The sequence below is a fragment of the Saccopteryx bilineata genome, chromosome 10, assembly GCF_036850765.1.
Source record: "Saccopteryx bilineata isolate mSacBil1 chromosome 10, mSacBil1_pri_phased_curated, whole genome shotgun sequence".
NCBI lineage: Eukaryota > Metazoa > Chordata > Mammalia > Chiroptera > Emballonuridae > Saccopteryx > Saccopteryx bilineata.
Window position 1 is genome coordinate 14027209 of NC_089499.1, and position 12389 is coordinate 14039597.

Consider the following 12389-nt stretch of genomic DNA (forward strand, 5'->3'; position numbering starts at 1 on the left):
ATGGAATGTGTGTGTTTTCTTCATGATTAGACGGGTGTTATGAGTTCTTGGAGGGAAAACCACAGAAGTAAAGTGCATTTCATCACATCATCTCAAGAGTATACAGTATCAGCATAATTTAGCTACAGCTGATAGTGAGGAGGCTTATTTTTTTTTATCGTATGCCCTTTTGTGCTGTTTGAACTTTTTAAGACATGTATATGTATTAGCTATTTAATAACGTTTCCTAAGTTTTGTCTTTCATAAGTGGAGAGTCAGTCATCCCTTTTCAGCAGAGCCTTTGCCTTTCCTGAGCCATCTGCCAGATAATGAATTCATGACTCCCTTTGGAAACCGCAAGCACAATCTACAGAACCGCTTCCCGGAGGAGCAGAGGAAAGTCATGCACAATCTACAGAACCGCTTCCCGGAGAAGCAGAGGCAAGTCATGCAGCAAAATGGCTCGCTGGACAACCAAACACACCCAATCTGTCCTCACACACCACCAGGACAACTGAACTTTCAAGACGGTTTTCAACTAAATATCTGGCGATCAATCCAGTTCTTGATTCAAGAACTGTTTTTACTCTGCCACAAAGAGTATCAAGCAACCCAGGTGCCCCATCCACTCTTAAATAGTAAGAATGGTGAGTTGTTTCTCACGGCTTACTGCCATTTCTCACATGTCACTATTGCACCAAAGCTACAAATTCCTTTTAAAATGAAAAGAAATACCATAGACATGCTTGACTTTCTCATTAGTACAGCACACAAGTTTTTCCCCATAACATTTTTATGACTCATCAATCAAAACAGTTTATGGAAAACTTAGAAAAGGTCAAAAGAAACAAATCATAACAAAAGCTGGCAAGCACACTACATGTAGGCATATTAAACTGATTAAACAGCTAACATTTCTGTTAGAGCTAAATTCTTTACTGGGAAAAATACTTGGGTAAGTAGACACAGAGAGAAAAGTATAAATCTAATTTAGAGACCTATTCACCCCAGTCTAAAACCAGGGGTCCCCAAACTATGGCCCCGAGGCCATTTATCCGCCCCCGCCACACTTCCGGAAGGGGCACCTTTTTCATTGGTGGTCAGTGAGAGGAGCACACTGACCATCTCATTAGCCAAAAGGAGGCCCATAGTTCCCATTGAAATACTGGTCGGTTTGTTGATTTAAATTTACTTGTTCTTTATTTTAAGTATTGTATTTGTTCCTATTTTGTATTTTTTACTGTAAAATAAGATATGTGCAGTGTGCATAGGGATTTGTCCATAGATTTTTATAGTCCGGCCCTCCAATGGTCTGAGGGACAGTGAACTGGGCCCCTGTGTAAAAGTTTGGGGACTCCTGCTCTAAAGTCTAGAGGACCAAGGGAAAACACAGCAGAGATGGAGGAAAACTATTTGACCTGATCCACTAGGCTAACACAAATCAACCTGAAACAACTGGACTTTAAAGAGATGTGAGGTAGCAAAACCTACTAAAAATACTGTGAAGCCAGTGGCCACAGCCACCATCATAGCTGCTTGGCCCATGCAGGTTCGCATTGGATTCGGATAGTCGGTAAAGAAACAATGGAGCCAAGAACTGGTGGGCCATCAACTTTAATCCTAGCTTGCAACCTGCAGGCAAGTAAAACAAACATTGGGCTCCAAAACCCACTCATTCAGTGCTCACAAAGCTACTGACTTATCCAGGTTTCCTAGAATTAAAGATTTCTAGCTCACCAGCCTTATTCACCTCTGTTCCCCATCTCCTTCTCTCTGCACAAACTGGCTTCTACTTCAACACTCTGCCATCTTGGCTGCTTCTCCTGGCCTCCTCCACGTGGCCTCTCTCTGCTCTCCTCTCTGCTTTCTCCTCTAATGCTAATCTCAGGAACTGAGAGAGCAAGCTCCAGGTCTGCCCCACTTTATAATGCAGAAATCAAAACCTTTAATCCAATATACAAAATAGGGAAGTCTCTAATACAAAGTCACTTATCTGAGGCATGATGGGATTGCACCACCCCACATCAAAAAGGGTGGGAAAGGCTTAGTCCTAAAACCAAGCCCCAGGCTACAAGGATCCTGCCTGCCCACAGCCCACCCCCAACACACATTAATATCACCTGGGCGATGGGTTTCCACATGGGCAGAGCCATCTTTAACAAAGTGAGCATAATATATTTTATCTGCCCAACAAATACCTATCTCTGTTTCCCAGTAAAACAACTCCCCCCCATGCCTACTGAAGTCTCAGCATACCTCTAAGCTAAGTATAGTAGCAGTTCTCAGCCTTGGCTGCATATAAGAATTACTTGGGGAGGTTTGAAAAGTCCCAGTACCAAAATTTCATCCCAGATCAATTAAATGAATTTTTAGCGGTATGTTGGGTAAACAAGTGTGTTTAGGTTTGCTCGGCTTGTATTTTGCATTGGCTTGGGCAGCACCATGAGTGTATAGTCTACTGAAGGCTGCAGTACTTGCCCTCAGGGCAGCAGATTGTAAATTGCAAACTGCCTGCCTCCCTAGGGAGGAGGCGACTGTTTGCCAGAAAAGGTGTATTTCCACCCAGCTGTTTTGCTAGAGTGCTGAGGGGCTTGGGAGCCCTGGTGAGGCAAGTGGGGGCCTGTGAGTCCCCAAAGGCAGAGAAAGAGTGGGGGCTTGGGAGCCCTGAGTGAGAGGGAAGTGGTCTTCCCTTCCTGTTTGCTCGTCCGCCATTAGGAGACTAATAAACGAAATGGCCCACCATTTTCTGGCTCCATAGTCCCTTTACCATCAGCCCAAATTCAATGCGAATTTGCATGGCCATGGCAGCAGCCACTGGCCTTACATGGTGGATCCAGAAATTGGTACTTATTACCGTTCCCCAGATGGTCCCAATATGTAGTCAAGGTTAAAAAGTCCCTGATTTAGGCCCTGGCTGGTTGGCTCAGCTGTAGAGCATTGGCCCAGTGTGTGGAAGTCCCAGGTTCGATTCCTGGCCAGGACACAGGAGAAGCGTCCATCTCCTTCTCCACCCTTCCCCCTCTCCTTCCTCCCTGTCTCTCTCTTCTCCTCCTGCAGCCAAGGCTCCATTGGCGCAAAGCTGACCCAGGCGCTGAGGATGGCTCCATGGCCTCCACCTCAGGTGCTAGAATGGCTCTAGCAGCAACAGAGCAACACCCCAGATGGGCAGAGCATCGCCCCTCGGTGGGCATGCCAGGTGGATCCCGGTAAGGCGCATGCAGGAGTCTGACTGCCTCCCCACTTCTAACTTTGGAAAAATACAAAAAAAAAGTCCCTGATTTAGAGAGTGACCTAGAGCAGTGGTTCCCAACCTTTTTTGGGCCACGGACCGGTTTAATGTCAGAAAATATTTTCACGGACCGGCCTTTAGGGTGGGACAGATAAATGCACAAAATAAAATTATGCGACCGGCGTAAAAACTGTGGTATTTTTAAATATAATTGTCGAACTTATGAGACAAGTGTCAAGAGTGACTCTTAGATGGATGTAACAGAGGGAATCTGGTCATTTTTAAAAAATAAAACATTGTTCAGACTTAAATATAAATAAAACGGAAATAATGTAAGTTATTTATTCTTTCTCTGCGGACCGGTACCAAACGGCCCACAGACCGGTACTGGTCCACGGCCCAGGGGTTGGGGACCACTGACCTAGAGAACATCCATTCCAGCAACAGAGCAAACGATTCGAGGCAAACACGGCTTTCATCATTACTGCACAGGCCTTTGCATCAAAACACACTATTCCCTCGCCACAAACACAAAGAGCTGCTGGCGAGGTTAGGGGGAAATGTGTCACATAACTGAACATAAAATAAAAAAGGAAATCCTGGTTTCAGAAATAAAAAGGGGCAGTTTAAGAACCAGAGCTGTGAGCCTTGGGAGACAGACTATATTTTTGCTGTGTCTTCATACGTCAGAGGCACAAGGGAGTTCCCTGGGGCCTCTTTTATAAGGGCACTAATCCCACTCATGAGGTCTCCACCCTCATTACATAATCACCTCCCAAAGACCCCCACCTCTAACTCTCCATTCACATTGGAGAATGGCTTTCACCATATGAAGTTTGAGAGGACACAAACATTCAATATAAAGCTCCCTCCCCACAAACATGAGGAGCTGTTTTTCTCTTGCAGCTTTCAAGATATTTCTTTGTGTTCAGATTTCAACAGTGTGACTAAGAGGAGTCTAGGTATAAACCTTTTTGTATTTATCTTAACTGTAGTTCCTTCAAGCTTCTTTAATTTGTACTGTCTTTCTTCAAATGTGGCAGTTACGGCCATTATTTCTTTCAATATTTTTTCTGTCTCTTATACTCATTTATGAGAGCTGATCTATTTTACAAAGTAGATGTTAAAATCATATAAAAAATTGAGCACAGACTAAATTGGTGCCTGAACTTCATGTGAATCAATTCACTGCTTTCTAAAAAAGCCAGGGACCATGATGTGTATTTCAGCTTAATTTACTATTAATTATATAAATTCTGCATATGTAAAGGTTTAGGAAAAAGATATACTTTTATTGTTTTCTGAAGTGAAGACTTTGACATTTAATAAGCCATTTGGTTTATTTAAATAATTCCAGTGGCAGCTCTAAATTCTATTGAGCTAGCAGCTACAAATATGTATAACTGATATTGAACAAATGTATACCCATCAGTCCACATGCCCAGTATTGTCGTCTATAGGTAGGTGACCTTTGGCAAGTTACTTAACTCACTTTTTGGCCTAGGTTTCCTTATCTGTAAAATGGGGATAATAGTCCTTACCTCATGAATTAACGGTGAAGATTAAATGAGGTAATGTAGACAATGCATTTAGAGTAGTTTTAATATACACATTTCAGTGGATACTAGTTGTCATTATCATCTATACCAGAGGTCAACAAATACTTTCCTAGAAGCCAGAGAATTAAATAGATTAGGCTTTGTGGGACAGATTTCCTGTCACCATTACTTTGTCTTTGTAGTAGGAAAGCAGCCATAAACAGTCTGAAAATGAATGGGTGTGTGTTGTTGTTTCTTTAATTTGTTTTCAGGAACAGGCATAAGGCTAGATCCAGCCTGTAGGATAGTTTGTCAATCTCTGACCAGCTATACGGCTATAGAAAAAAATTTTTTCTCTCTCATCACATAATAGTCTGGGTGTTAGTAACATCAGTCCACATGCCCAGTAGGTAGTCCACAGAGTCAGGGACTTGCGCTCCTTCCATTTTATTGCTCTACCATCTCTAAGTTCTTGCTACATAGTGTATGATGGCTTACCACCACATCCACATTTCAATGACAGGAAGGAAAGAGGAAATACAGGTTATGCCACTTTCCGTTAGCAGTGGTTTTCAGGAATTTGGCAATGTCTAGAGACATTTTTGGTTGTCACAGTGGGTACTGGGGGGGAGGTGCTACTGCCGTGATAGGTAGAAGCCAGAAATGCTGCGAAATATATCCTACAATGTACAAGACAGCCCCTACAAGAAAGAACTGATGAACCCAAAGTCAGTAGTGCTAAAACCTGGTAAATAGTGCACTGCACTTTGGTTCTAAGTGACCTGCATGGATGGCTATGAAATGTTGCCTTTCTTATGGTGATCATGTGCCCAGTAAAAATGGCTTTTTTTTTTAATTCAAGAAGGTGAGTCATATTGGGGGCCAGTAAACAGCCTCTGGCACATTTATTTCGAGAACATTGCGTGACGAACACAGAATCAGAACTGTGAGACAGTAACTGTGTCATGTCTACTGCCAGTATCGAGGTACGTGTTCACCATCCAAAGGACAGGAGTCCTGTTCTTAGGGCACCTTTTCTTCCTGACAGTGTGGGAAATATATTTCCAAATGCCCATTCTTTAGTCCTCCTTTTTAAGTCATTTGTTAACACCTTATTGTAACTTTGTATAAAACTAGTATAAATTTAGATGAAAAATACTTTAAGTTAACTGTTTCCGTTAAACTTCATAAATGAGAACTTGTTTTTCTTTGTAAGACTTAAAGCTGGCCAGATAATTTAGACAATCAGAAAGAATTACTCACTTTTTTCTTAGAATGAGATGTTTCTATAAATAGCTGATATCACCCAATTTACACTGATTTTCTTTAAAGTGCTGCAATTCTCAGAGTAACCTATTCAAAAGTGTGTATGTGTGAGCTGGTAACCTTGCTTTTTCTCTCCGTGTTCTGATAACTCCTTAAAACAGTGGTAGTCGGCCCTGGCCGGTTGGCTCAGCGATAGAGCGTCGGCCTAGCGTGCGGAGGACCCGGGTTCGATTCCCAGCCAGGGCACACAGGAGAAGCGCCCATTTGCTTCTCCACTCCTCCGCCGCGCTTTCCTCTCTGTCTCTCTCTTCCCCTCCCGCAGCCAAGGCTCCATTGGAGCAAAAGATGGCCCGGGCACTGGGGATGGCTCCTTGGCCTCTGCCCCAGGCGCTAGAGTGGCTCTGGTTGCAATATGGCGACGCCCAGGATGGGCAGAGCATCGTCCCCTGGTGGGCAGAGCGTCGCCCCATGGTGGGCGTGCCGGGTGGATCCCGGTCGGGCGCATGCGGGAGTCTGTCTGACTGTCTCTCCCTGTTTCCAGCTTCAGAAAAAATGAAAAAAACAAAACAAAAAAACAAACAAACAAAAAACAGTGGTAGTCAACCTGGTCCCTACCGCCCACTACTGGGTGTTCCAGCTTTCATGGTGGGTGGTAGTGGAGCAACCAAAATATAAATAAAAAGACAGATTTAACTATAGTAAGTTGTTTTATAAAGATTTATTCTGCCAAACTTAGCAAAAATCCGACATAAAGTACTTGGTAAGTAATTCTTATTATATGCTTTCACTTGCTGTAACTCTGCTTTATAAATTTTATAAAGTAAAGTTACTTTCCTACTTTATAAATCACCATTACTGTGGAACCGGTGGGCGGTTAGAAAATTTTACTACTGACAGAGATACAAAAGTGGGCGGTAGGTATAAAAAGGTTGACTATCCCTGCCTTAAAACCTCAGTTTTACAACTTGGTAGTCAATCTTTTAATCAGTTGTTTTCTGGGCTTTTGCTGTCTGTTTGTTGAGGGATTAGGATTAAATAGGCAATTTTTAAATTCAGGTATAATTGACTAACCTGTAAGATATATCAAGTGTACAATGTGATGGTTTGATATGTTATGTACTGAGAAAGAATCTTCCCCCACTGAGTATATTAACACATCTGTCACTTTACATATTTACTTCTTTTTTTTTTTTCTTGGCGGAAACATTTAAATTATAGTCTCTTAGCAAATTGCAATAATACAATATATTGTTACCAATTACAGCCAGTGCTATATTAATGTCCTTTGTTCAACATCTTTTCATTATAATATTAATGAGATGCTGCATCGACTCAATGCTTGTTTATATCAATTTGCTTATGGTAAAATTGAGTTCATTACACATCATTTTGCTTAAAAGTTGCAGAATCTACCGTTAACTGAGAATTTACTGCATATATAGATAGCTACCATGCTATACATTAGATCCTCAGAACTTATGCATCCTGTAATTTGAAGTTTGTATCCTTTTTCCAGTTTCTCCCTAGTTCTCCCACACCCCAGTTTTTGGCAACCACTTTTCTATTCTGTTTCAATTAGTTCAACATTTTATTTTTAATTTCACTTATAAGTGGTACCATGTGGTATTTACCTTTTTCTATACATACCATATTTTTATCCATTGATGGACACTTCAGTTGTTTGCATATCTCGGCTATTTTGAATAAAGCTTCTATGGATATGGGAGTATAGCTCTCTTTTGAGACAGTCATTTCATTTCCTTTGGGTATATACCAGAAATGGAACTGCTGGATCATGTGGGAGTTCTACCTTTAATTTCTTGAGGAAATTTTATACTGTTTCTCATAGTGGCCGTACCAGTTTACATTGCTACCAACAGTGCACAAGGGTTTCCTTTTCAGCATCTTTTGTCTTTTTGCTAAAAGGCATTCTAACAAGTGTAAGATGACATCTCATTGTGGTTTTCATATGCATTACCCTCATACATGTCCAGCATTTTTTCATGTACCCGTTGACCATTTACCTGTCTTCTTTGGGAAAATGTATATTCATGTCCTTTGCCCATTTTTTAATTGGGTTGGGTTTCTGTTGTTGTTATTTTGGCCTCTGAATTGTGTAAGTTCCTTGTATATTTTGGCATTAACCCCTCATTAGGTATCTGGTCTGAAAATATTTCCTCTCATTTAGTAGGCTGCCTTTTTATTTTGTTGATGGTTTCCTCTGCTGTTTTAGAAGCTTTTTAATGTAGTCCCAGTGGTTTGTTTTTGCCTTTGTAGCTTTTGCTATTGGTGTCAAATCCAAAAAAAATCATTGCCAAGAACAATGTCAAGGAGCTTACCCTCTATATTCTCTTCTAGGAGCTTTTTTTTTTTTTTGTATTTTTCTGAAGCTGGAAATGGGGAGAGACAGTCAGATAGACTCCCGCATACGCCTAACCGGGATCCACCTGGCACGCCCACCAGGGGGCGACGCTCTGCCCACCAGGGGGCGATGCTCTGCCCCTCCAGGGCATCGCTCTGTTGCGACCAGAGCCACTCTAGCGCCTGGGGCGGAGGCCAAGGAGCCATCCCCAGCGCCCGGGCCATCTTTGCTCCAATGGAGCCTCGGCTGCGGGAGGGGAAGAGAGAGACAGAGAGGAAGGAGAGGGGGAGGGGTGGAGAAGCAGATAGGCGCTTCTCCTGTGTGCCCTGGCCGGGAATCGAACCCGGGACTTCTGCACGCCAGGCCGATGCTCTACCACTGAGCCAACTGGCCAGGGCTCTTCTAGGAGCTTTATAGTTTCAGGTCTTAAGTTCAAGTCTTCAATCCATTTTGAGTTGACTTTTGTCTATGGTGTAAGATAAGGGTCCAGTTTCATTCTTTGGCATGAGGATGTCCAGTTTTCCCAGCAGCAGTAATTGAACAGACTATCCTTTTCCCACTGTATATTCTTGACTCCTTTGTCAAAAATTAATTTGCCATATTTGCATGGATGTATTTCTTCTGAGTTCTCTATTCTGTTCCATTAATCTATGTGTCTGTGTTTATGCCAATAATATAGATTGAAATCAGGAACTGTGATGCCTCCAGCTTTGCTGTTCTTTCTCAAGATTGCTTTGGCTATTTGGAGTCTTTGTGGTTCCATATGAATTTTAGAAATGTTTTTTCTTATTTCAACTTGTAGTTGCTTCCCTTATGTACCTGCACTGGGCAAGCCCAAGTTTTCGAACCCAGTGACCTCAGTATTCCAGGTCAATGCTCTATCCACTGTGTCACCACAGGTCAAGCAGAAATGTTTTTTTCTATTTCTGTGAAAAATGCCATTGCAATTTTGATGGAAATGGCATTGAATCTGTAGATCAGGAGTCCCCAAACTTTTTACACAGGGGCCCAGTTCACTGTCCCTCAGACTGTTGGAGGGCCGGACTATAAAAAAAAACTATGAACAAATCCCTATGCACACTGCACATATCTTATTTTAAAGTAAAAAAACAAAACGGGAACAAATACAGTATTTAAAATAAAGAACAAGTAAATTCACAAACTGACCAATATTTCAATGGGAACTATGGGCCTGCTTTTGGCTAATGAGATGGTCAATGTCCGGTTCCATATTTGTCACTGCTAGCCGTAACGTGATATGACGCGCTTCCGGAGCCATGACGCATGCGTCCGGCGTCACCAGAAGTAGTACTGTACGTGAGTGACGCTGCATTTTGTGGCACCGCCACATACAGTACTCACTGACCACCAATGAAAGAGGCGCCCCTTCCGGAAGTGTGGTGGGAGCTGGATAAATGGCCTCAGGGGGCCGCATGCGGACCCGCAGTAGTTTGGGGACGCCTGCTGTAGATCACTTTGGGTAATATGGACATTGTAACAATATTAAGTCTTCTAACCTATCTTTCCATTTATTTGTGTCATTAATTTCTTTTATAAACGTCTTAAGGTTTTCAGTCAACAGATTTTTTTACCTCCTTGGTTAAATTTATTGCTAAGTGTTTTGTGCTTTTTAATGCTGTTGTAACTGGGATTGTTTCCATTTCTCTTTCTGATAGAGTGTTCTTAGTGTTTAGAAACATAACTAATTTCTGTACATTGATTTTGTATCCTGCAACTTTATTGAAATTATTAGTTATACTTTTTGATACAGTCTTTAGAGTTTTCTATATATAATATCAGGCCATTTGCAAAGAGAGTTTAACTTCTTCCTTTCTGATTTGGATGTTGTTTCTTTTTTTCATGCCTACTTGGTCTGGCTAGGTCTTTCAGTGACATGTTCAATAACAGAGCTCAGGGTGCACCTGGTGGGTGGTGGCACAGTGGATAGAGAGTTGATCTGGAATGCTGAGGTCCCTGGTTTGAAACCCAGAGGTTGCAAGCTTAAGCACAGGCTCGTCAGTTTGACGAGCATAAATCCCAAGGTCGCTGGCTTGAACCCAACCAAGGCCACTGGCTTGAGTAAAGGGGTCATCACTGGCTCAGCTTGAGCCCCCTGGTCAAGTCACGTATGAGAAGCGATCAATGAACAACTTAGGTCATGCAACTATGAGCTGATGCTTCTCATCTGTCCTTTCCTATCTCTCTCAAAAAATGAAAAAAGAAAGTGGCAAGAATGGGCATCCTTGTCCTGTTCTGATCTTAGAGAAAGCTTTTAGCTTTTCACCACGGAGCATGATGCAAACTGTGGTTTTGTCATATTATTATGGCATAGTATAATAATATAATAACATATTATTATGTTAGGTACATTCCCTCCAGACCCAGGTAGCAGTTTTTATCATGTAAGGATGATGAATTTTATCAAATGCTTTTTCTGTATCTTTTGAGATGATCATGATTTTTATCCCTCATTTTGTTAATGTGGCAGAGCGTATTGATCAATTTCAAATGTCGAACCATCTTTACATCTCTGAAATAAATCCTACTCAATTATGGTATGATTCTTTTAATGTATTGTTCAATTCAGTTTACTAATATTTTGTTGAGGATTTTTGCATCTATGTTCATGAGAAACATCAACCTGTAATTTTCTTTTCTTATAGTATCCTTGTCTGGCTTTGGTATCTGGCAGGGTAATGCCAGCCCTGTAAAATGAGTTTGGAAATATTCCTTCCTGTTTTATTTTTTGGAAGAGTTTGAGAAGGATTATTGTATTTCTTTTAAAATTTGGTAAATTCCTCCAGTGAAGACATTCAATCCTGGAATTTTGTTTGCTGAGAGGTTCTGACTGATTAGATCTCCTCACTAGTAACTGGTCTCTTCAGATTTTCTATTTCTTTGTGATTCGGTCTTGGAAAGTTACACACTTCTGGAAATTTATCCATTTCTTCTAGATTATCAAATGTGTTGGCATACAATTGTTCACAATAGTCTTTAATGATTCTTTGTATTTCTATGCTGTCAGTTGTAACATCTCTTTCATTTATGATTTTATTTGGGCTCTCTTTTTATCTTGATGAGCTTAGTTAAAGGTTTGTCAATCTTATGTATCTTTCCAATAAATCAGCTTTAATTTTATTTTTTTCTATTGTTTTTTAAATTTGTATTTTGTTTATTTCGACTCTGATCATTACTCTTTCTTTCCTTCTCATTATTCTGGGTTTTGTCTGTTCTTTTTTTTCTAGTTCCTTTAGGCGTAGAGTTAGAATTATTTGAGATTCTTCTCATTTTTTGGGATAGGCCTGGATAGCTATGAACTTCTCTCTTAGAACAGTTTTGCTGTATCTTATAAATTTTGAAAAGTTGGTGTTTTCCATTTCAATTGTTTCTAGATAGTTTTTGATTTCCTGTTTCATTTCCTCTTCGATCCATTGGCTGTTTGGTAACATGTTGTTTAGTCTTCAGTATTTGTGTTTATTCCAATTTTCTCATTGTAGCTGATTTCTAGTTTCATGCCTTTGTGGTTAGAAATGATTCTTGATGTGATTTCAATTTTCTTTCCTAAAAGCTTATTTTGAGAGCTTGTTTGGAGGTTCTAGCAGGGGAGTGCAGCTACTCGTATATCGTTGACCAAAGAACGGTCCTCTCCTCTAAGGGGGAAGGTCACCCTCTTTGACGGAGCACGCAGCTTCAGGAGGGACACACATACAGCGGTGAGGGAGTAAGGGGACACCCACCTAGCCGGCCAGGTCAGCGGAATCAACCCCGGAGATCAACAGGGTGACAGATGTCGCAGCCAGATTGCCCTCACATCCTTAAGGCTTATTTTTTTGCCTAATATGTGGTCTATTATGGAGAATGTTCCATAAGCATTTGTAAACCATATATTCTGCAGCTGGATAAAATGTTCTATAAATATCTGTTAAGTCCATCTAGTCTAATGTGACATTTAAGGCCATTATTCTCATTAATTTTCTGTTTAGATGATCTAGCCACTGATATATGGTATTAAAAT

General features: G+C 41.1%; 1 protein-coding gene across 1 annotated transcript in view; it reads right to left on the minus strand.

Annotated features, from left to right (window-relative positions):
• OXSR1 (oxidative stress responsive kinase 1) overlaps positions 1-12389 on the minus strand; it is a 91277-nt gene that overhangs the window by 41767 nt on the left and 37121 nt on the right. The window lies entirely within an intron of this gene.